Here is a 26,698-nt window from a genome sequence, read left to right on the forward strand (position 1 = left end):
AGAGAGAGAGAGAGAGAGAGAGAGAGAGAGAGGGAGGGAGGGAGAGCTCAGGTTGGAATCTAGATCATCTGATTGCAGTCAGATTGACATAAGACTGCAAAGAAGCTTGCTGGCTTTGAGAGATCCATGTATATAGCAAGGGAAGGGTGTTGTAGCAGAGGTAAGCATGATTCCAACACATCAAATGCTCACTATAAGCAACAGTATATTCTGGTCTGGCCTGCAGTGATGCTTCTGTTACTATATTTCAGAGTGCCCTCGGAATCCGCTCAGCACAGCTGTAGAGCTTCCCAGAATTTCCTCTAAGCGTCTTCCTGGGATGTAAAGCAGAACTTAGGTTTTGCTTGATCCTGATGACTTAAGTACTGTCAATTAGGAGGAGATCCACAAAAGAGGCTGCCATGGCTGAGCTCCCCAGGAAAGTTAATGTAAAAACATTGTGTGTCAGAAACCATTTTCTTTGGGATGTCATTCTTGTATCCTGTTTCCTACAGAAGTGAAGGGAAGAAGTCCTCATGTTGATAAGATACAAGGACAGATTATTAAAGAGGTTTGGAAGAAAAGATGGATGGTAGTGTCAGGCAAGAGCTTCGTGTCAGAAGTCTCCTTTGAACAGCAGCCTGTAGCTGAACAGTGATGGCGAGTTAAGGAACTCGAGGCGCTTCTGCATGTGTTCTCCCCTGCTCTTCTCCCTGGTTCCCCTTTCATGTGGCTCAGAATAACCTCCTGTGGCCAATTGTGGGTTAAAGATAATTAGCCTTTAATTATCACCAGTTACATTTTCACCTGTTTCACTTTCAAATCCCCATCACTTCTACTTTTCCAATTAGCTGATTCATTCTCCAACAAGGAAATATGGAGAATCGGGCTTTCCCTTTGGGAATCAACCTGTGCCCCACTAAGTTTTCAAGTTATATTTTAGCTCATGTAAGAACTCCCTTGAGGGACTCAACTTATTTTAATGTACACACACACACACACACACACACACACACACACACACACACACCAGAGATCTCAGATCAAAAGTGTGCTGTTCGCCCTGCAGTAGCAGAATCTGACTAGACACTGGAAATCCTGTTGCTGGGGAGATTAGAATGATGACTTTAACTCAAGAAAAGAACAGACAGATTAAAACTTACACAAATGGACAAACCCTTATTTTCCATCTACAGAAAACTTTCCACCCTGTTTTCCTTGATGGTTGCACGGGCATAGGGGTCTAAAGCAAAATACCAGGATGAGAGATAGGTAAATAAATAAATGCTTGAAACATCTCAGCGAGTTGAAGAGAGTTACTGGACTCCCTAACAACCTAGCAAATTTAATATAAAATGTGCTAACCCAGCAAAAAAGCAATTTGCAAAAAGAAAAAAAGGGAGGTAATTTACCCTGTAGACTTTCTAATAATTTTATATCTTTGTATCACACAATATCATATATACATAGGGGTGAAAGTATAGAGAAAACTTGTGTAAGGCTATTCTGGGAATAAGTGCTCATTAGCATGCAAATCATTTATCAAGATGCAAATAATTTAACTATAATGTGGTGAGGGTCCCAAGAGTAAACAATTTCCATTTTCATTACTGAATATGATACAAACACCCATAATATTTTCTCCGAAAATTACAGTATTTATTTAGAACTCTTTGATCGGCCAACAAATTTTACCTCGTGAATCTTTACTTACTTGAAAACATGTAAATGACCAGATCATTTTGCCAGCTCAGAAGAAAAGGTTAGAAAAATATAAGGTCACGAGTTGTGATAGCAGGCTGGAAACATGCAGGTATTCCTGAAACATTTCTGGGTTTCTGGGTTCTGATTAAGTGCAATGCTCACTAATGCTTTTATGTTTGCATGAATATTTATCAATTTATCCCCTTCATTCGAATTATAAAATATTCAAAATATAATCAATGTGTTACTGGTTCCATGTCAAATATGTATTTTTAAATTTAATAGCATAAACAATATTACTAATAAATAATTTGAAATCTCACCCTTTACAGTTTGCAAGTTGTAGAGATGAGTCTCCTGGGAAATTCTATTGTACAAAGAACTATATGTAATATTCTTGTTAAAAATATTTCACTTTCTTAATGACAAAAAAATTGCTCAGTGACATAGTTTAATGTTCATGTTTTCAGTATTTTATTTCTAATTGGTGGGGAATGAGTGATAAGCAGGAAAGGAAGAAGAAAGGAAAAAAGGAAGGGAGGGAAGGAGAAGGAAGTGGGAAGGTTGGACAAAGGCACTGAGCCAGCAGTAGAAGGAGGGGCCTCGCTCTCAGGTCTGTCTGAATTGCTTGTTATGCCACTTCAAACTATGCACTTCCTAATTTCCTAGCAGCTGTTATTATAGGCAATATATAATGCTATTGCCAACAAATATATGAAAATTGCTTGTTATCATCAGCCATCAGAGAAATTCTACTCAAAACTCCAGTGACTTTCTCTGACCCCAGTTAGGATGTGGCTATAGAGGAACTCTCTTGCACTGCTGAGAATGTTAGTTCAGTACTGTGGAGGGCATCATGGAAACTCCTCAAACCAGGAAACAGAAAGCACCGTAGAGAATAAAACAACATCAGCATACAAAAGCAATATTTGCACAGCCATGTTTAATGCCACAGTATTCACAAGAGCTGATATATGGAATCAGCGTGGGTGCTCATTGATATATGAGTGGATAAAGAAAATGCATATATCTACAATGGAATCTTCATCATATAGAAGAATGAAACTCCATTGTTTGCAGCAAAATGGATAAAATGAGATCATGCTAAGTAAAATAAGCTGTACATAAAAAGGCAGTCACCAAGTAAATTCTGTCATTTGTTGAAGCTTAAGAAGAAAGTCAAGCTTCATGATAATTAGTGATTGCTAAAGGAGGGAAGAGGGAGAAGGGTGTATACCCGGAGAGAGGTTCATAGAGGGAAGCTAGGTTTGATCACAGTGCTATGTGCATGCATAGAAACATCACCCTAAACCTCATTAATACCTATCATTAGAACATTTAATTAAAATAAAATTAGATGCAGTTTAAAAGCATTCATAGTTTGTAGTCAGCCTTCAATGAAGATGTCTATTGTGGCTTTTAGGAATTATCTCCCCTCATCGCACAGGGGCCAATCTTTTTTTTTTTTTTTTTTTTTTTTTTTTTTTTTTTTTTTGCTAGATCCCAGGTATTTGGTTCCCGGTGGCTTTGCTTCTCAGAAGCATTGTTACATGACATGATGCTGTTAGTGTTCCAAGCCGAGGTTCCCAAGCATGGCAGAAATGATCTAATATATGTCATTTCCTGTATTAGGAATTTCCATCACATCAAAAAACTCCTTTAATCTCTCCAAGCAAATGTGTTAATTAAGCAATGACCTTTCCTTGTTTTCCTCAAGTATCTTCAAGTATGGAGGTAAGTAACTCTACCTTCACACAGTAGTCATTTAAACAATAGACACTGTTCAGTGTCTATGTAGAGTCCTAGATTGTTTAAAACCTACCTTAATAAGTGCTCTCAAATGCGTTGATTCCCTTTCTAGCAAAGCTTACTGTCCAAAGGTACGGGAGAAAATGGGTAATAGGACAATGGGGTAGGACACCTTTTTACAAGTAGTTCTTTGAGGCAATTCCAACCTCCATTTTTCAGGGTATCAGCAGTCCAGTTCAGTAGTGCTGTGATACCAATAGTCCTGTTCAAAAGTGTCCCCCAAAACACGAATCAGCAGTGACTGCATGATCAAGCAGAAACCAGCAGGCCTCCACAGAATCAGCACTCATCAGCAGGAATGACCAGGACCAGCCAAAGTGCCTTGAGAAGTGCTCTGCTGTGTCTCTCTCAACAAAGTAAAGATCAACAAAGCATTACAAGGCTGGCTATGCAAGCACCCACCACTGTCTGTTGGGTCTTATTTATACTCTCTCCCAACATCATATTTCCTCTCATGGGTCTGACCTCAGCAAAACACCACGTGATTCTGGTTTCGCACAACATCATGTGAGTCTGCATCACATGGCACACTAGAAGTCTCCACTTCATCTATGTCATTCTATTTTGTCACATTGTACCCTGGTGTCTCTTGGTTGTATGGTCCAAACTTAGATTCTTCTGCTCTCGTATCACATTCATGTTCACTTCAGTCATAAAGAGTAGCAGGGAAGGCTGATGACCTCTGTCTCTAGTGATAAAGCCAGCAATCCATGCCCTGTGCGGGCACTTTCACACTTACTACTGAATCTTCTTTAGAAGGAGTTAATTTTACAAAATGGCTGAGCTGAGACTGAACTCAAATTTCTGTGTCCCAAGTGAATGCTTTCCCCAGAGCAAATAGGTACACATACTACCACTTTCTTCCTCCTTTTCCTCTTGCTCTTCTTCTACCTATTTTTTTCAACTCCACTCTCACATTGGACTCTTCTATCTAAGCTGCATGACACAGCCTTGGGACAATGAAGTGTTGCAGTTGAACAAAAAGATGTCTTGATTAGCTTTAACTGTCAATTTGACACAATGTAGAATTTTCTGGGAAGAGAATTTTGATTGAGGAAATGCCTAGATCAAATTGGTCTGTAAGCTTGTCTGTGGAGAATTCTCTTGATTCTTAATTGATATAATAGTTTACACTATGGGTGGCACTATATCCTAAGTAGGTGGTTAGCTAAGGAGACGCTTGCCTTCCTGGCAGCAGCCAGCATTTTTCATGCTTCCTGCCACTTCTTCGGCTGTGAAATGAGTTCTTTGGTCAGTGATGATGCTTTATGGAATGTCAAGCAAATCTGCTTTCAAACACTTCCCTTGAGTTCCCATCTTTACTCTCATTAATGATAGAGTGTGATCTGGAACTATAAGTCAAATAAACTCTTTCATTCTCTAAACTGATTTGATAAGAGTGTATTATGCTAGCATCAGGAATGATGCTAAAATAAAGGTCTGCAAATTTCTCTTCAGACCTCTAAATATCTAACAGAACAACACTGGGTTTTGATAACATAAAAGTGAAAGTATGCTGCATCCTGAAGATGAATGTGACAAAGATGTCCACCAAAAGTCAGAGGCCTGAAAATTTTCATAAACTAGGAACATCATTGGTTTAAAGTTATCTAGGCGCACCAAGAGAATTTGTTATTCTAGTGGCAGAATGTGAGATTAATAAATTTGAGTTTCCTCTTTTCTGTCACTGTTATATAAGATATCTCTTTAAATGGCTTTTATGAATTAAAATTATAATATTAAATATGCTTGAGAACATGTTATTTTTTTTCTTCTTTTAAACTAAAACTCTCTGGTTTAGTTCACAAAGACTTAAGGTAGAAATGGCAATGATTCCCTTCAGAATCTTCCTGTAACTATGACAGTCTAACAGTCTGTGTAAACTGTCTGCAATAATAATAAAGAAAAAACCCGAAACAATTGAGACTTGTTAAAAATCAAAACAATGTGTTTTTTTGTTACCAATCCTTGAACAGTGATTCATGCCAAATATAGTGACATTACACTCACATCCCACTTAGGATTTCAAATTACTTGTTCAAGTATTTCATTTGAAATAGCACAGAAGAGAATTTGATTTGCTGTGAAATACTTTAGCATCTCCCTTAGTCAATGGCAAATTTTTCATTAATATGAACTTTTACAGAATACCTCTCTTTCCACTTGGTTACGTAAGGAGTCTACTTCAAGATTTCTTGCATGTAATTTTTCCATATTGAAATTCAGGCATGAAAATTTGATAAAATATAAAATTGGAAATACAAAGATCTACTTGTTTGTGTTTTAGGAATGTGAAGTGACTGGCATTGTTTTCAGTCAAGAATAAAAGCTACTGTGAGTTATAATTCCTTCTTGACAGAAGCGCATTCAACAGATGAGTGATAATGTGATATTGTGTAGGTTTTCTATAAGGGGAGGTCCATTATAGCTAACCATTTGACTTCATTATTTATGTTTTATTAAATATTTCCCCAAACTAACTACTATTGTATAAATACCTGATGAATCTACAGAAATATGTATATGCTGGAATTATGGACAATAGACAAATTAAGCACCATGGTGCTTTAAAATGAAAAACATGATGACTATACACAACCATGTCGCATTTACAAAATCTAGATTCACTATCTTCAAATTCATTCCAGAATCATATGGTCCAGCAGCACCTTCCAAAGTAGTGGCTACAATGCATACTCACAAAAGCCCTGTAGTAGTCTACATAAGAAGAGAGTCCATAGGCAGACACTACTTCTGTAAGAGGAAAAGCCTAGCTTACATCTAGAATTGGTCTGTTGTGTAATGACAGCAAATGAGACACAAGCTTTAGACCTAAAGACAAGATTTTAAACAAAGTTTATATATTTGAAAGTTTAGTAATTTTATTCAGAAACAGACTAGGAATGATTTTGTAATTTTCAAACACCTTATAACTTATTTGCTTCATTGAGATTACTGTGAGCTTTCTTTGAGTGCCTTATTGTAAGATTTTTAAACCATATGAATGAGGGGAATATCAATTTTATCAATCAAAGAGAATGGGTTGTAAGAAAATACTGTTTCAACAAAAATCATGGAAGAGTTGCAGAACATTAAAATGAGACTGAACCACAGCATGCAAGAATTATGAAGATGGGAATGATTCTCATAAAAAACAGAAGTTTGATTCATAATTCATACATCAGAATATTTGTGGGGGGCAGAAGAAATGGGAAGGCACAGTGGAAGGAAAATGTGTCATTCACATTGCCAAAACATGAGAAGAATGAAGAACTGGCTTTCTGAGTGATCCAGATTAGAGGTCATAAAAACACCTTGTAGGGTGATGATTATAAAATCATTCTGATATTTGAGATGAGAAGTCAAGAGTGAGTGAGTCACCCTGAAAACTTGGTGCCTGGATTGTACAACATCAGTGCTAATCAGTAAGATGGGAGGCAGAAGAAGCACAGAATGGAGACAGAGCGAGATGTTGTGCTCTGTTTGGGCTTTGTTGAATTTTGGAAATCTAGATGTTACCTCGGGGGAGGCACAATGGCAGAAGCTCAGAAGAGATTTTGGCCTGGGTATACATGATTGGATATGGAGACAAGCTGTCATATGGAGATAGCACATATACATACAGCAACTTTCAGAGACCATGTATATTAAGAAAAGGAAAGGCTCAGGGGATAACCTGGATAGACCTAAACACTGAAAAGATCTGTGAAGAAATTGAATGTTTGTGAAGATAACTAATCTGTAGCCTGAAAAGTAATTTCTTAAAAGGTATCATGATGTCTAATAAAAATGACAACTTTTTTTTTGTATCAAGACTCAGAGTATATATTTTTGACTTTGTAGAAAATATTGTTTTTGTCCTAAGTACACAATTCCACTATAGACTACAAAAGGAGTTAAAGATAACACAAAAATAAGTGCAGCTGTGTTCATTAAAATGTATTCACAAAGGAAGTAACTGATTACATTTGGAATCTAGGCTGTTGTATGTTAATCCTTGAAATACAGTCCAAGGAAGGTAAGGAGGTTATTAGAATAGAAAGGATTTCCCAATGCCGTAAAGTGTTGCCAAATGATGAAGTGAGATGAAGCTGCCACCATCCACAAAACTCCATCATCAAGCTGTCACGAACAATTTCATTAAGTCACTATTGTGGAATTAGGAATCCCGTACCACAAGGAGGAGGGAGCCAGAAATGTGGAGAAGGAAACAGGAAGTGAGAAGGAAATAGAGAGTAATGAAATGAGGAGGATAGAGAGAGAGAAGAAACACTGTGTGGAGGGCTTTGCAGGAGAGAGACAGAAAAAGAAAGCAGTTAGTAGAAATTAGGAAAGAATGCAGCTGTTTGCTTGATTGTCTTGGAAGATGGAAGAAGGCATTCTGTTTTGTGAGCAAACGTCTGAGTCTGAGCAGAGCATGGAGCAGGCAGTGACTGGCTTTAACCTCACATGGACTCACCCCTCCTCTTAATACCATTTTGTAATAAAAGGAACGTTCATTGTTTCGGATGAAATATGTAGATTTCCCTTAGTCCCAACCTAGACATTTGCAGTGGTCTAGTGTCAGATTATAGGCCTAAAATTTGAGGAGAGATGATATTATTTAAGAGAAAGTAACAAAATACATATAAAATTGATGGGTTACTCTCCCAAAAATTTTAATTAGGTCAATGGTGCTCTCTGCGCCAGCTTTCCAGGATATTCTGCTTCTCAATTCCAAGTCTTTAACATATTTTCCCTGCATACACTTCTGCCATATTGTGTTACCTGGTCATATTCCCCAAAGCAACAGGATCCAGCAGCTAAACCACAGGTCAAAATTGACTTGTTTCAACTCACAAGTTGATTTTTTTTTTCACTTGTACCATAATGGTGAAAAAATGGCTACCATAGACTTCAGTTTACAACAGGATGATAAATGGTGGTCTAAATGTAGTTCAATTATATTATGAATGATATCAGACATGCTGCTGGGATCTCTGAGGCATCGGGAGTCATGAAAAAAAAAGACAAAGCAAAACTACATGTAGGACAGCCTGTGAAAGAAATGCAAAGGCAGGATTTGAATGCCATTACAACTGGTAGGATACGACCAGATTACTGTCTATACTTTTGCAAGAGGTCAAACTGTATTGTTGGTAAACTGTATTGTTATAAAACATAAGTAATTTATTTAAAGGAATATGAAAAGCTTCCCTCATTAACAGAAAAATAGAAAACTCAGAACTGAGCATTTCAGGAAATTAAGCAATGCGTATAAAACCACAAGCATATAGGTGTATGTGTGTGTGTATATTTGTGTGTGAAAGCAACACTGAGTAGATTTCTAAAGGAACTAGTGTGCACTATATTAATTTATTTCATTCCTGAGTCTCCCATTGTGTCCTTTAGCATGACCTTTTCTTATTTTACTCTATAGCACTCTCTGCTTTCCTGCCTTTGTGCATGCCTTACCTCGTAATTATTTGGTTCTCATGCACTGAAGTCTTCCCAGAGGACTGCAATTGTCCTTGTAAGTGGTCAGAAATCATTAACATCTGTGACATTTCATATTAAGGAAAATATTTTCTACTACATTTACTTTGGTCTCAAATCATAGAAATACAATATATATGCACATGCAAGTGTGTGTATGTGTGTTTATGTCTGTGTGTTTATGTCTGTGTGTGTATGTGTGTGTGTGTTCAGTGTATTCATGGTTGTGCTCCCTTTTTCACACATTCTCTTTCTACTTTTTCAACCAACAATCCCTCCCACCACCCCTCCGGTCACCTCCACCCTGGCCCTTGGCCAAGAAACCATCATGTTATTGTGGGATCCTCACTTTACCTCAGCTCTTTCTCCTCCTTTTCTTTCCTTTCTACTCTGTTTAAAAATTTTTAGGTGCAATTTAGTTATAATTCACAATGGAATAAGTTAATGGAAATTTTTGAAAGGAGACAACCAAATTCACTTTAAAAATAGTTAATTTGAGTCAAGAATATTCAAATAGGCAACATGAATTCCTAGAAAAAAATATCACTTCTATCAAGCATGTCACTCTTGAAATAGTGAGTGTTGGGAGGGCTTTTAACAGTTTTGGACATTTCAATGTTCATGATTCATATGGTGACTGAGTTTAGATCAGGAGAAAGATAATTTACTGGCTGACAAAATGTCCAGTTATATATTTACATTTCCTCGGTAGAGAAAACAGTCGTAACACCTAGGGTATTAGTTTCCCGTTTATTGGCTTTTGCATTTCACCCAAAAACGAGTCTCCATTCCCAATTATTCATGATAATGTGCAGTATTCACTCACCAGGACTGAGGCTGAATATGTTTCCTAGAACTTCATCACCTAGATGTTATTTAAAATACAGACTTCTGGGCTTCATTTAAGATACAATTGCTATTTTATGTAATTATTGGAGTAAAACTTGCAGCTGATGTTAACAGTTTACATCTTTCCAGCAATCCCTAACAGCCAACTTGTTTCAAATGAGTCTCTGAGAAAAAAACACATTAACTTTGGAAGGAGTGATGGGGCCTCGGTTTTATTTTGTGGAGGAGATCATCCTCATTATTAATAAAGACAAACAAGTGCAGAGAAAGAGCATTTACCCCTTTTAATGGACTTTTAAGTCAGTTTCTCAAGTTGTTGATGAATGTAATAAAATTAAATTAAATTAAAAGAAATGTCAAGGACAAGAAAACAAATTTAAAAATTAACAAAGCCCACAATAAATTAGCAATTACACGTCCATCAAAGGTTTTAAAGATGGTTGATCTTGGCAAAAAGTGAAAAAAACAACATTATTGTAGTTTTAGCAGGAACAATTATTATCATTGCAAATTACTTAAACTATTAAGCTGAGAATAATTCAGAAATATCATTAGCAGTCAAATTACTGAAAAGGCCTGTTTTCTTTCCCTCTTTGTTTAATTTAAACTTAATGTCTGCTTATTCTCACACAAGCAGAAAATGCTGATAAATAATTCCAGAGCATGCCTAAACATCTCCCTTCACAGCTAGCTTCTAATTTGATCTCTGGAGACCTTTCTCAGTAGCTGAATAAAATATTTTCATTTATTCTAGGAGAGCCTCCTCCGCCACACGTTTCTAATCTCGGGCTGTTCGGTAATGCCTCTAGATGAAGTCGTCAGCAAATCATTAAACTTGCTCAATAAGGACGTAACAAAGCACAGGAGACTTGGCGTCAGTGCGGCAAAGAAGTTTCTCAAACGGAGAGCAAGCGAGAGAGGGAAAAAAACTTTAATAAGCCAACTTGAATTTCTAGGGCAAGTCGGAGAGATTATTTAACACTTGAAACTTTCTAGCAGTTAGGGGACAAGGAGACTCTCAAATCCATGGTGCCAGAACATCTGGCAAGGGCCCTTCCTTGTGAGTTGGAGCAGAGTCCTTGAAGTTGCTTTTGCTTTTGGAATTCAGCTTCAGATGGTGCCTGGGTCCCAGAACACTTGCTGAATCCAGTCCCTGCAAAGCACAGGGTATGCCGATCAGCTTGTCTGTTCTTCATATAAATAAATGTCCCAAGGATCAGATAAGGAAAATTACTTTCCCCAAACTGTCTGGAGCCATCCAGATGCAATTTGATGAAATGAGAATAAAGACTTGTGAAAAGGAAATCTTTTCTGTCCTAGGCTGGGAACTCACAATACACATTGATGATTCATGCCATGCAAGACACATTACTAATTAAGCAGCTGTGTTAGCAAAATGAAACAACTTCTTAATATATGAAGGTGTCAGACTCCACACCAGGGTGGGCATGGAATTCGGCTACTGTTGTTGAGGATATCTATGGGCTTTAACTCAAGAGCCTGGAGGAGTGACTGTTAGCTTTCATTAGTTCTTGTACTGGTCATTGCCAGATGTTCCCCCCCCCTCTCTCTTTTTCTCTCTCCCCCACCCCTTCTCTCCTCTGTAGTTTTTTGAGATCACTCTTCAGTGTCAACATATCTGATAAGAGTAGAAACGTATTTCCACATAAATTCTTAACTTTTCCACTCCAACATCCATGATCATGAACTTCAACAAACTAAACCCACTAAAACCCCAACTCTACCTTCTGTTTTGGGGTTACAGCTCAGTATAAAGTGCCTCTTGCCCAAGCTTAAGGCTCAGAGTTCAGCTCTTCAGACTTTATCTAAAAGCTGGACAGCTATGGTGGCTTCCTGCAAACTTAGTACTTGAGAGGCAGAGAGAAGTCAGGGATGGGCCCAGATGGCTGTCTAAATAAGCTGGAATCAGTGAACTCCAGGTTGAGGGAGAGGCTCTGCCTCAGTAAATAAGGTGGAGAGTGATTGAGGAAGTCACCTGATGTCAGCCTAAATCTTCTGGAAGCATGCACACATGTGAACACATATGTACATTCACATGCACATTGCAAACACTTTCATACCACCAGCCCAGGCGGCCTGCCTTGTTCAGTCTTCTTCTTTTTATACACTCAGATCCTCCTGCTACCCAGGGACTGTTGTGTCCTTGAGCTGCAGAGTGCATACCTTGGCCCTCACCAGGGCTTTCCTTACATTGTCCTAACCTTCCTATTCTGTCATCCAATTGTGTAGCAGCTCCTTCACATGCCTTCTTCATGTGGAATAGGAATTTTAGATGTTGATCTGCTTTGCCCACAACTCGTGTTCTCCTTTGCAACTGTTAGCTTTGTTAGCCACCAAAGAGGAGCGCTCTTCTCTCACAGATACTTGCACATAATCTATCAGGGCAAACAGACAGTTCTGAGACCTAATGAGCAACCATAGGTTCAGACAGGAGAAGGGAGAATCTGTGAGTGAAGGTGGAAAGTTTGACAAACAGTAGGCTTATAAAATAAACCATAGCTTCCGCCTCCTGTTATGCTCCGGGGCATTACCTTTTGATTGGGACCTTGACACAGACAATGAGAAAAACACTGCAGAGAAGTTGCATTACAACTGTACATACATATAAGTCTCGAGAATTTTAAAGTGTTTGAAACTTGGCTTTGATAACATTTGTGACAATGCATTTTAATACGAAAAGTTAAAGTTGTAGATTCCTCCTGCTGTCAGAGAAGACATACCACTGGGCAGAGTAATATGTATTCTGTAAACTGCTTCCTTCATTGTGACTATGTGACCACGTTGTGGAGTTCATTCGAAAATGTCTCCAGTTCTCTATTGTTACACCTATTGTCTCTCCCCTCCCTTCCTCCTCACATCGTCTCCTTTTCTATTGACCCTTCCTTTCCTGTGGGCTGAGATGTGCTTGTGTATTTGCATAAAAGCACTCCAGACTCACCGTTTACAGGCAAAGACAGAGATGAGAGAAGTGGAGGTTGGAGCCAATCTTCCTGGTTCTACTTGCAAATCCACACACTAACCACTGTGTGGCCTCCTGTATATAACTTAGCCTGTCTTCTCATCTAAAAGAAACAAAAGAGTTTTATCTAGTCTAGATGCAGTCATACTCTACAATACCTCAAATGCTAAATAAAACAAAAGTGGGTTCATTATTGTACTTAATCTGCAGTGCAGAGAGCAGCTAGTTCATCCACTGATTTCCATCTCACAGCACCATGGACAAGGCTTGTATTTTGTCTTCTGAGACGTTCCCATCGTCTACTATCTACATCAGTTGCATGATGATCAGTTGTCTAATTGGGCTTCATTGTCTTTGGAGAGTTTTGTAACTTTGACATAAGAGAGTTTCGTTCCTGGGTGGGCCTGTACTACATCAGACTATAGCAACGTGGATCCCTGCTACCATGCTCTGGGGAAAACTATGGTGCCATGGTCAGACATACCTATTCTTGTTCTGCCACAAAGTTGTAATGAGTCTGTAAGTAAGGATGGTGGTAAGACTTATAACCCTGTTTCAAGAGTCAAGTTAAAGCTCAGAACAGATACACAGTATTAGTATCAAGCACATAGTATTAGTATGTGTTTTCTTAAGGAAAAGTCTCATCTTTCCCTCTCAAGCTTTTCTTCCATGTGATTAATTATAATTATCTATGTGTGCATATGTGTTTATGTGAATGTAGACACATGCACACGTGCATGAGGCCCGAAAAGAGGATCGGATGGTTTCCCATTACTCTCCACCCATTCCTTTTGTCATAGGCTCTCTCTTTAAACTTGGAATTTGAGTCTTGGAATTTGGCTAAGCTAGATGCGACAAACCCCAGGGATGCTTCTTTCTGTGTCCTTCTCACAGTTGGAGATACAGGCATTTTACGGGTGCTCAGCTTGTTACATGGTTTCTGCATTCTGAAATATGGTCCTTATGATTGTGTACTTGATGAGTTATCTCCAGCTCCCAACCACAAACTTTGCAGAGTCACCATGTTTTATAAAATCAGATTATACCTTCTTCCCCCTATCATTATTGAGAGGATAGAGTAGAATACATACACAAGAGTTGGCATATTCTAAGGGCTGACTAGGAAAATGCTCCCTTGAATTTTAATTTTCCTAATTATTGAACTTTTTTTAAAACTACTTTTCCTATGAACATAATTTATTAAAATATTCATCTGCTAAAGAAAATGTCATACCCTTTGTTTCTTATGCCTACCCACCCTCACAGCCTGATTCATTTCCATTTACTCCCAGTCTAAAATAACATATGTTATTTTTTAGGTTTGTGCCACTGTGACCACAATTCTTGATAGAAAGAACGTAAGGGTGAAAAGATTGACTTTGTCTAGCCATTTTGCAAGGTCATAATGAAGCATGGTGTGCATTTCAAAACAGCCTCTTCATCTGTACAGGTGGAAGCGTGTCATATTGGATTGTTCACATGGCAAAGATCATGAAGCTTAGAGAACAGCTGAAGTAGGCTCAAAGATTAAGCTTCCATGGCCTACCCCACTTGTCTATTTTGTTAATTAAGCCTCTTCTCTGAAATCTCTGGAAAGTGTCCACCCTTTGATACCATGACATGACACCACCATCTACACATGTGTTGGGCTTCATTTAAAGGTATCCAGGGAAACACTCCACCTTTGGGCGACAGACTGAGAACACCTGACACAGCCTTCGAAACAGCATTGAGAGCTGGAGACTAGCGCTTCAGAGGAGGAGCTGGAATGAAACATTTCAGATTCATGGCTTTCCAAGTTCTTGAGGTCTGCACGGCAGCACAGACACCAGACTGGGAGGGAGCTCTGTTGATAGCTGGATCAGAGATCCTCCAGGAAATCTGGCTTCTCATTGTCTGGCCTGACAGGCATTCTTCAGAAACGCTGTATGACCTTCCTTTCATAATCAACATTCTATATGCTTGGAAAACAGCACCCCTTGAACACTGCCAATTCAGACAAGAGCTTGAGAAGTAGCAGGCCCACTTGGTCCCTGAAAACTCAATCCACATTTTCCCAAGTGGAGTTTTCTCAGCAGGGCTACCTAAAGGCTGGCTACTTTAGGAAGTTCTCCTTCAAGGCTGAACCCTTCTAGTGAAAGTCTTTATAGTAAATTTGCATTTTCATGGCCTGAGACCTTCATCTGGAGTGGTTTCACCCTGAAGGCATCTTCCTATTGACCCAGTATAAGGATGTCATGTTTTCTTTCAATGAAACTAATCTCTGCCCATTACAGCTTCCTGTCCACGCTGCCTTGTCATTAGCTTTTTTTCTTTTTTTTTAATTTTTTATTAGAGATTTTTTTTATTTACATTTCAAATGTTAGCCCCTTTCTTGCTTTCCTCTCCAAAAACCCCCTATCTGTCCCACCCTCCTGCTTGCCAACCCACCCATTCCCACTTCCCTGTCCTGGCATCTCCCTTATACTGGGGAATCAAGCCTTCACAAGACCAAGGGCCTTTCCTCCCATTGACGTCTGACAAGGCCATCCTCTGCTACATATGCAGCTGGAGCCATGAGTCCATGTGTACTCTTTGGTTGGTGGTTTAGTTCCTGGGCATTCTGGAGGTACTTGTTGGTTCATATTGTTGTTCTTTTTATGAGGCTGGAAATCCCTTCAGCTCCTTCTGTCCTTTCTCTAACTCCTCCACTGGGGACCCTGTGCTCAGTCCAATGGTCGGCTGAGAGCATCTACCTCTGAATTTGTCAGGCACTGGCAGAGCCTCTCAGGAGACAGCTACATCGGGCTCCTCATCAGCCAGCACTTGTTGGCATCCACACCAGTGTCTGGGTTTGGTAAGTGTTCACACACTTACCTCCTTTTCTCACGACTGCAGATGGGCTTTGGAAGGCAGGTGCGCCTGGCATTCCATCTTGTTCTCTGAGCTAGAGGCTCCTTGGCTTGGACCCTCCACACAAGCCAGGCTGTCTCACCAGTCAGACTCACAGATCCTAGTGTCTCCTTGTGTCTCCCAGCTTTCCAAAACTAGGATTCCCAGTATGCCCCCATTGTTCTGATTTTATTCTGCTTATCTATTTATATACATTTAGTTTTACATTGTTACTAATATTCAGGGGATTAAACTCAGGGTATAATGTTTGTGAGGCATTCTTAGACTGAGCCAGTTCTTTAAAGTCCTTTCAGTCCTATTGGCACTTGTATTTACCATTCTGAGTAACCATAGGGAAGATCACGCCCATCGTGCAAGCAAATTAAAGGTATGCTTCCCTTCCAGTTCTCTCCATCTATGGTGTCTCTAGTTTTCCTTGCTCTGTTTATCAACTATGACTGTAAATAATTCTTCATCAGACTTCAGATCTACAAACTGTTAAAAAGCATTTTTTAAAACTGTTCTTTAAGAATTTTAACAGATTTAGAAAAACCAACTTTTGTTCATGCAGGACTTATTCAGAGCCTTAATATTGATATTATTCTTCTATCACTGTCTAAAGAGAGTACATTCATTGCTTCAAGCAATGTGTATTCCATTTTATTTTTACCATTGTCCCTGCAGGAAATATCAACACATGGAGACATATTTTTAAGAATATACCTAAATAAACGTATTACTGTTTCCTACATGACAAGCTAATATAAAGTAGTTGGAATAAGATTAAAGTTGAATGAAGAGAACAATACATTTTTTAATTTTTTTTTAAACTAGGAACTTTCTATGCATTCTTTGGTCTGGTTATCTCCACTTTAATTCTGAAAAATCAAGTAAATATTTATGTCAGGTTAACTTAGTGGTGTTGATCCTCTGTTCAGACTATATTTGCCTTGCACTTTTGTAGCTTACTCCTCTGCTTCATCTTTTTCAAGAGGTTCCGAGGTTTAGCTCACAAGTTACAGTCAGTCACACACTCACATAGAACAGGAACTAAAGTTATGAAAACAGGCCATATTAGAGTTGTGAGAGAGGCCAGAGCAGGTATTTATTTAGAATATTTCCCTTGCTTATTGGTAATTATGAGAACTGGCAGCAAAGAGAGATAGAGAGGAGATGCCTTTGTTTCCAAACCTTTCCCCTTGCACTAGGCATTCTGTCTTTTATGCTTCTTTGAGGAAGCCTAAGATGCTTTTATTCAATTATCTGTGAAGAGATTGCAGTGTGCTTACTCCTGAGATATCAGTATGAAGGGCAGAAACAGGTTCTAGTCTTGGCTCATTGTGTTCCTCGGTTTGCTCATGCAAAACAAAACTAATAGCAAATAGATACATGCATAAGGTATTAGACAGTAAATAAATCTCAGAGACAAAATACTCCTTTAATGTCTATATTCAATATCTAATTTGTATCTGCTGTCATTGGCATTTTACTTTATTGTAGCTGGTGAGTACACTTTTTAAAATGCTTTATTATAAGACTATATTCTTTGGGGAGTTTTCCCACACATGCGCATGCATGCGTGCGTGAACACACACACACACACACACACACACACACACTATTATGTGTATTTTCACCAACAGTCAGCAACTCAGTCTGGAGGAATGACTCAGTCACTGAAGTGCTTGCAATGCAAGTATTAGGGCTTGAAGTTTAATCAGAAGAACCTTCACTGAACACAACCACGAGTAGTATGGAAGCAAGCATCTGTGATCCCAGAATGGAAAATGTAGAAACAGGTAGATTCCTGGGTCCCAACATCTGACCAGCCTAGGCAAATTGCTAAGCTCTAGGCCAATGGGAGACCCTGTCTCAAAAACTAAAGTGGGAGATTCCAGAAAAAGATTTCAGAAATGTCCTCCAGCATTCACAGGCCTGTCATACATGTGACTGTGAGAACACATCTCTGAATATGAATATATGAACACACACACACACATACACACACACACACAAAGACAGCTTCATATTCATTGAAGAATGCAGGTTGACTTAATCATCTCACTTGTTGGAGTCAACACTTCTGAATGTGGTGAAGCCACATTCAGAGATGGTGGTAGGCAGCGCTGTGAAAAGATTGTCCAAAAGAAAATGGAGACAAGGCTGATTTGTACAAGTACTTGTGACTCCTCCCAGGACTTCTTACCTCAACCCCTACCTTAACCCTCTCCCTTCCATCGTGCTCGGCTTCTCTACTCCCAGCTTCTGGTTTCTATATAATTCATCCATTTTGGCCATATGCTCTCTTTGATCTTGTTTCCTGGTTAGCTTATTCTTCCTTTCTGGTCTATAGATCTTCTCTTGGTCCTCCTGACCTGTCTTGTCCTTCTCTTCCTCTTTTGCCATCCCCATCACTCTAATGCCCTGGTTCAGTCTGAACTCTTACAAACGCTTCTGGCTACACTCTGCCTCATATCTATGATATAACCCTTTCCCCAAACAATACTTTGGAATAGTCTTGTCCTCATTGTCATTCAAAGATGTCCCCAGAATCTGCGACCAGTCTACCTGTAGTAGAGGATTCTATATTTCCTGTTTGTGAAGGACTATGATTATGATGAATTCTATGTAGATCCCACTGATGAAAGTGAAAATGATTCTGAAAATGGGTCAAAGGGGAGATCATCTGGGTAGGTCCTGTCATAATGCAGAGAGCTGGGAATCAACTGCTTCCTTCTGGTGGGGAAAGACTCTTTTGCTGCCTTTGAAAACATGGGAAGCCATGTTCTGAGTTGCCTGTGCAGGTGTCCAGGTGATAAAGGAAGAGTGGAGGTGTGTCTGGCCAATAGCTCCAGGGAGCACAGGGAATTCAGTCATAAAACCCCAAGAAAAATACCTACCAAGAAACAGTGAGTTAGGAATCACTTCTTCCCCTGTGGAGCTGGCTAAAACCCTGATATCAGGCTACCAGAACCCAGAAGAAAAGTTAGCTTGTGCAGACTGACGACACAGAGAGCGCAAAGAAGAGTAAGTGCATGCTGTCTTAATCCCATACATTTTTAATTGATTCCACACCAAAAGGAAACTCTTACAGCTACTAAATCCTAGTAGGTACAGTTTGTGCTGGTGATGAGGGTCTCTTACACTTGGTCCCTAAGCTGCTTATGCTTTTTGTACTTTATAACAGAATCAATAAAATACAGAGCTTTATGGATTTGGGTGTGAGTGTTGTGCCCCATAGGTTCAGTGTTGAGGGCTTGGTGTTCAGTAGATAGTGGAAATATGGGAAGTGGCAGAAACTTAAAAACATAGGTTAGTAAGGAAAATCCTTGGGGGACATATGTTATCATGCCTATCTTAATGTGAGAGAAGTGACCCTCCCTGCCCCATCTCTCCATGATCCCTGTTCTGACTCTCCTTGCCCAGCAAAAGCAGAACCTACCTAAACCACGGACTGAAAGCTCTTAAACTCTGGGGTAAAGCATATTTTTCTTTCTTTAATCTCTAAGTTGTCAACTATCAAACAGTTGTTTATATTAAAATGTTTAATGATCTTTGGCAAAATTGACCTTTAGGAAATATTATTTTGGGAAAAAAAACCTGTGTGTGAGTAAAGATTTATGCTAAGACATTTTGTATTAGTAATAGAACAGTCAGCTATAAGGATCAGAATAGAATAAAATTCCCCATATCTGCTCAGAATCTGTAGTGGAATGAGGTCTCATGAGCCACTCATGCATCTTTATATACCCACAATATAGATACATGTATAATTATGGATCTATAAGTGTATATAGTGATATATTCCTTCACATTTATCCATTTCCACCCATTGTATTTGATTAGATACAGAGGTAAAGGGAGACTCGGCTTTTGTCAAAGCAGTTTTCACAACAATAGCTAGATATAACAACTGTTGCTTTATTATAAGAGACATGGGTCCAAGCTATGCTCATTATTGTAGCCTGAGGAATCTAGTCCAGCTTAGCTACAAAATGAAACTTATGACACCAGTCAATCATGATATATTGGTGAATCTTTTCAAATAGGTTTTATATATTGAGTAGGTTATATATAAAATCACACCATTATTGTCCCTACAGGTCTCCTCCTCTGCCTTTTCATTTTCTCCTCCATCTCCCCGTTCTTCTCATTTACCACCCATAAAGACCAGGACTTCATTTGTACATTTTAAAAATAATGAAGAACTTTGCTATCTTTTACCAAAGATGTTCTGTGGACCACCAGTTTATGTCACTTGAGAGTTTCTATAAAATGCTAATGGCTTGGATCCACAGGAGCCAGAAGGAGTCAGAAACTTCTGCAATGAAGGCCACTCCAATTGGTCTAGAAGCAGGGGGCCAACTACGTTTACAAGTTCACAACACAGCCGCTCTACTCAATATTACACACAGTGTGATATAGGGAAGGTTCTAAAGCACACGGGTGTGCAGGTTTACCTGCTTGTGTCCAATCTGTGAAGAGACTTGTGTCGATATACTCAAAAAGTGGGGGCATGAATATAGGAATCTGGTTACATAAATAATCTGAGAACCATTCTCATCCAAAGAGGTACAAGATGCATAGTGCTTTTGTCTGTCTCTGGGGCCACTTCTCAGAAGACAGAGACAGAGTGGATCTAACTTGTTGGTCACCAAGGAGTGTGTCACCATGCAAGGTGAGTCTTCAGGTGCAGGGTTTGCCAGAGACAGCACATGAAACAGAGAGGTGGGGAGACAAATCCCACTTTCTCTTTGGAGCCTGTGCCCTGGTCTTTCACAGTTGTCTTGATGGCCTGCATTTTCCCAGAAGCTGGAGAGGAAGAAAGACTGAAATGCTATAGTAAGTTGCAATTAAGAAACCATAAGCTTTGCTTTTGATTGATTGGGGTTTTCTGTGGGGGTTTTCGTCTGATGCAAAAAGAAGTTTCCTGATGAGGGGTGAGGACTATACTTATTGGTGGGCCCAAGGAAGAATATTTAGTATGTAGTTAGGGATCATTCTTGCTTAGTAAAGCGGTGAATGTAGGGCGTTTTCCAAGATCAGTGACTTCACTAGCATCGAGGTTTCCAGACACGATGTCCCTGTTTTTGAGCTGGTCTTGAGTCCCATTCCAGAGCTGTTGATTACTGCTAAAGCATATATGTTGCTACTGTGATCCTAGGTCCTCATAGAGGAAGCATTCAGGCAAGTCATAGCTGTGGAATTTTTGGAACCTGTGTCTGGAGTGCATGGTATCTTCAGCCCTGGGAGTGATCTTCTACTTCTGGGGTCAACCATGGGCAATAATCATCTATAAAGCTCTGGGAGTCTCCTGGACAACCATTACCATTGACTCAAAAGAGGACTTGTCATCCATGGTGCTGTGGTTTTTGTTATATGGACTTTGGCTCTTTGAGGGAACATTGTGCTTCCAAATGGGAAAAACTTATTTAAACTGCATATGTATATTTATTTATCACCTTACATATACTGTAAGTATTTTAGTAACAGTAGAATTCCTTATGATATTTTCAAGACATCTTAACTGTTAACTTACCCTCCCCCTCCTTCTTCTGTATATGTATACTTTTCCTCTCCCTAATGAGACCCCCCATTTTCTATTTTCCTGATAGGATCACTGGTATCTTGCTGCTCCCCTTTCTACTGACCCCTCATGTCTCCTGCCCCAGAAGTGTCCCCCTTTACTTTCCTGGCTTCTGAAGTTACTCTGGATCGGTATTCAAGTCTGATTATTGGAAGTTAGAATCTTCAGATGAGAGAAAACATGTGATCTTTTTCATTATGAGTCTGGATTACCTCATTCCATATGAACTTTTCTAGTTCTATCCAATTATTTACACAATCATAATATATCTATAGTATAAAGATTGTGCCTAAGGCTCAGGGAACATTGTGAAAGAGGATCTAGAAATATAATTAGAGTCAGAGGAAGAGAGAGTTTACTGTGAAATTTTGTCTCCTAGAAATGTCAGAAGTTAGGTACATAAAGTCTCACCAACATGACTGCCTTACCATGATCTGAAAAATGGAACAGAAGTGAAAAAGGGAAAGGCTGTAATCTCTCACCCCACCCCCAGGACGGTAAGCAACTAAGGAATGCTGAGACCATGGGACATTGTCCTCCCTGGGGAAGAGCCTACCAAATGGTCATCAGATACGAATGGTCAGCCATGAAAACATGCATAAGTCTGAGCTGATAATGCTCATGCCCTTAAGAACGGTGTGTGCTTATGTGCGTGCGTGTGTGTGTGTGTGTATGTGTGTGTGAAATAACAATTAATGAAAAAGAAAGCCATGAACTTGAAAGAAGGCAAAGAAGGGTATGTGGGAGAGTTTAGAGGGATGAAATGATGTAATTACACTATAATCTGAAAAAATAACAGAAATAATTTTTTAAAAGGAGGCAGGATAAAGTTAGTATAGAGAGAGAACCTGAGAACAAATACGCATGTGCTTGAAAAAAAAATTGGTTAATTTCAATTTTCAAAGTTAGGAGATATGGATTGTGGAGCAGGGAGCTCCCTTGCCAGCTTCTAGCTGCCTGCCACTTACAGTGAAAAGAGAAAAGCACTGCAAAGGCAGCAGTAACTGAAGACATGACAGAAAAATTCATGGAAAGAACACGGGACACACTTCACATGCTAAGACTGTCTGGCGTCAAGAGACACAGAGTCAGTGTTTTAGGTTATACTAGTTACACGAAGAATTTGACATTCCCTCCAGTTTCAGGCATGACCTATATTCAAACTGGTAGGAGGTTACAGAGTTGCCCAAGTGGTGGGTAAAATGTGAACAGGAAGCTACGGTTAGGCAGTAGGAGAGGAGACTCAAGGACACGGTTTCCAAGATCTACGTTTCTTACACTGTGATTGATTTAGAATATACAGAAAGATTTGCGTGTGCTAATTCTGATGAATGTGTGTTGTGCTGTTAGCACATCTTCTAATTGTTCAGCTAATTGGCTCTTCCTGAGTTACTCTGTAAAAGGCAATTATCTGAGACCACGCTGTGGCAGCTTGGTCCTGCAAGAGACCTGCTCTTGTGATCCACTTAAAATAAACCTGGCTTGTTGAGCTCCCTCTGTTGTCACCCCTCCTGTTCTCTTTCGATTTGGAGAGACCTCTCAGAGGTAAACCACAGGAAGACTCAAGCATGAGAATTCCCTGAGGTCAAAGCTGAGAGCTGTGCCAGGTGGGAGACTGCAGGCATAAGACAGCACTTGGGGGAATGGTTCTTTACAGTGCCTGCCAAGTGGGAATTGGAGATAAGCAAGGAGAGTGCCGGGCTTCTCATAACTTTACTTGGGAAGGTGAAAAATGAAGAAGCTTCTAATTAACATGGATGGTTTGTAACCACAGTTTGAATTCCAACTCCCGAGGTTGGGAATGCATACACATGGAAGTGCAGTTTACTTCAGTTGCCAGAATTACAATCCATTTCCTCCCTAGAATGTCTGAATCCATATGTGTATTAGGGACACCCAATTATTGTCAAGGAGGTTTTCACATTTATGGGAAAAGATAGTTAAATTTGAGCAGTTTGGGGAGTGGTGCTTATGTATTCTTTCAAACTGCATAACCTGCTTAGTTAATGCACACAATGAATAGTTGACTGTGTCAATGGGATTTTTTTCTTTATTTGAATATGAGTTTTCACATGTATTTTAGGATATTTGGGGAGAACTTACAAATTTTTAAAGCACACCAGAGAAGTCAAATTTTATTATATTAGAACTTTTTGAAAAGTTTGACAATACTTCTATCAAAAGACACTAATTTGGAAAAAAAACCTAGAAATTTGGTGTTTTTAAATTTTTAATTTTTCTTTTAAGTCTAATGTTAGAGTAAACATACTGTGTAGATCTGAATAAGAAGGTAGCAACTGTTAAATGCATTGCCTGGAATCACATAAAACATGAGGATTGGAATAAAAGCCTGTTCAATTAGTTTTTTTTTCTTTTTCTTTAAAGGGAATCTACCAACATTCTTTGTCTGTGAAGATGTAAACTTTGAAACTATAGTATTCTTAAGTACACAAGGGACTAAGCAATCATGCTATTCTAATGACACAGTGTAAATGTGCTCAGTTTCTTTATACAGGCATATATATGTGAACACTGGTATCCTTGCACCTGGATCTCACTAGTTCATTTCAACTAATGCTCATTCAGAAGTCATTAGTTGTTTGTAATTCTTTGTCTAAGGACCAGACCTTATGAGATCCCCCTTCTTCATTAGCATGCCTGTCAATATTGTTATTATTCCAGTCTTGTTTATGTGCCATTTTAAGAAAGACAATCTTGCTGGGCAGTGGTGGCACATGCTTTTAATCCCAGCACCTGGGAGACAGAGGCAGGCAGATTTCTGAGTTTGAGGCCAACCTGGTCTACAGAGTGAGTTCCAGGACAGCCAAGGCTACACAGAGAAACCCTGTCTCGAAAAAAAAAATCAAACAAACAAAAATAAAAAACAAAACAAAACAACAACAAAAAAAGAAAGACCCCCTCATAGAAGACTTCCAGGTATTCTGGCTCTTAGAATCTTTCTCTCCTGTCCAGGCTATTCCTAGAGCCATAGATGTGGGAGTTCTGCTGAAGATTCCAATAAAAAATCACTGGTTGCCCAATACAAAGTGTTTAGCTTTGAAACCATGTACACATAAATGAAAGTAGACACAGGAGGTCTCTCTCTCTCTCTCTCTCTCTCTCTCTCACACACACACACACACACACACACACACACACACACACACACACACGTGCACAAGCACATGCGCACACTCACAAACAGAGAGAGAGAAAGAAAAAGAGACAAACAGAAACAGGGAGACACAGACCTACACACACATGAATCTATATATATATTTGTATGTATGTGCTTGTTTGTAACAATAATAATATAAAAAGAGGTTATCAGTTTTACAGTAAGGTGGAAAGGAGAAGGGAAGGGGTTGGAGGGAGGGGTCATGAGAGGCACTCAAGGAAAATGAAGTGGGAGTGATATATTTTAATTAAAATGTATTTAAAAAGTAAGAAAGATGGACTGAGTACAGGGTCCCCAATGAAGGAGCTAGAGAAAGGACCCAAGGAGTTGAAGGGTTTGCAGCACCTTAGGGTGAACAACAATATGAACTAACCAGTACTCTCAGAGCTCCCAGGGACTAAACCACCAACCAAGGAGTACACATGGTGGGACTCATAGCTCCAGCAGCATATGTATAGCAGAGGATGGCCAAGTCAGTCATCAATAGGAGGAGAGGTCCTTGGCCCTGTGAAGGCTCGATGCCCCAGTGTAGGGGAATGCCAGGGCCAGTAAGCAGGAGAGGGTGGGTTGGTGAGCAGGAGGAAGGGGGAGGGAACAGGGTTTTTTGGTTGTTTTTGGTTTTGTTTTTATTTTATTTTTTGGAGGGGAAACTTGGAAAGGAGATATCATATGACATGTAAATAAAGAAAATATCCAAAAAAAAAGAAAAGAAAAGAAAAAAGTAAGAAAGAACATGATGTTGTTGGATGTATAGGAAGGGAGAGTAGGAGAGTGGGCTGCATATGACCAAAATCCATTCTTTGAAACTCAAACAACTAATTTAGATAAACCATTTGGTAGGCACAATGGAAGGGGTCATCACTTCCAATCCTCCTTGCTCTAGAACTTCCATAAGAGTGCCAGGGTTTTATAGAAGTGCTGGGATTTGAACTCAGGTCTTCATGAGTATGTGGCAAATACTTTACCAAATGAGCCATATCCTTAGCCCCTTTCAAGTTCTTAAGTATATACATTTAAGTTTGCACTTTTTTCTTAGCAGCTAAAGCTTTTCATTTCACACATTGCTTTTGAGATATCAAGGTATGTCACACAGTAGGTGAACATTACTGAAGTCACCTTATATGCCTGTGCATATGCATTTGCAAACATAACTCTTTAACAAACCTGTGTTGAATTGTCTTGACATTTTGAGCATTTCACTCATTTTTGAATTTAGCACAACCTCTATGTTTTAGAATAAGCAAAAAATGGCTTGCATATAATTTAAAATGTAATTGGAACTTTACATTACCACACTTGTAGAGTGCCGCAGGCTGGCCAATCTGAGCCTCCCTCAACCCGCAGGGGAAACAGGGTCCTAGTCAGGTAGACAAGGCATAGACGAAGAAATAATGGCAGAGAAGACATATGGAAGTGCAGGATCTGAATGTATTTCTCAAAAATGGCATCAGACTTTTACAGTCATTACAAAAGAGAAATGAAAAATCTGGCAGCTCAGCAGTTGAGGTACATCTGAGGCCACTTGAAACACACTGGGTCTAAAGCAGCCACCTCTTCTGGACAGGCACTGCACCCCCTGCCCCCGGGGCCGAGTGCTCTGGGCCCAGGGGGCTGCGGACTGCATGAGGCTCGGAGCTCAAATGCTCTCTCTTGAATCTGAATACATCTCTATCTGCACAAAGTGAAAACCATGCTTATATAATATGCAGAAAACAGGGCGAATGACAAAAGTCACGTAGGCAGATGAGGGCCACATCAAGTTCAGTAAGATCAGACGGCAAGACAGAAGTCACTAGGCAAGTGACTTCAAGTCACATCAAGGTCGGTAAGATTAGACACCTAGGTGAAAACTGGAAGAGCAGTGGTGCTCTTCCCACTGGGGCTATCTTGGCAGTCCCAAGCTAATTCTCTGAGTCTGTTGGAGACAAGCACCAGGAAGTCCTAATCTAGCAGTTCCTGAGAATGCCCTTAAGTGAGGGAAGCCCTTCGATTACTCTCTGGTATGTAAAACAGTTCTGTCTTCTGTGGGACTGTGAGAATTCTAATTATGTTAACTGTAAGCAATGGTGCCTGACCTCTATTCCTAACTCTGAAGACACCCTGTCTGATAAGACAGCTTCCTTGTGAGAATTTCCAAGCTAATGACAGCTTGGTAATAAATTAGGATATATTGGAACACTGTGCTGGTCAGGGAACAATGTTTAATCTTAGTTTTAACTATTTACGAATCATTTCATTGGGCACCTTTATTCCTGAATAAGATGGC

The sequence above is a fragment of the Mastomys coucha genome, unplaced genomic scaffold (assembly GCF_008632895.1).
Source record: "Mastomys coucha isolate ucsf_1 unplaced genomic scaffold, UCSF_Mcou_1 pScaffold16, whole genome shotgun sequence".
Lineage (NCBI taxonomy): Eukaryota > Metazoa > Chordata > Mammalia > Rodentia > Muridae > Mastomys > Mastomys coucha.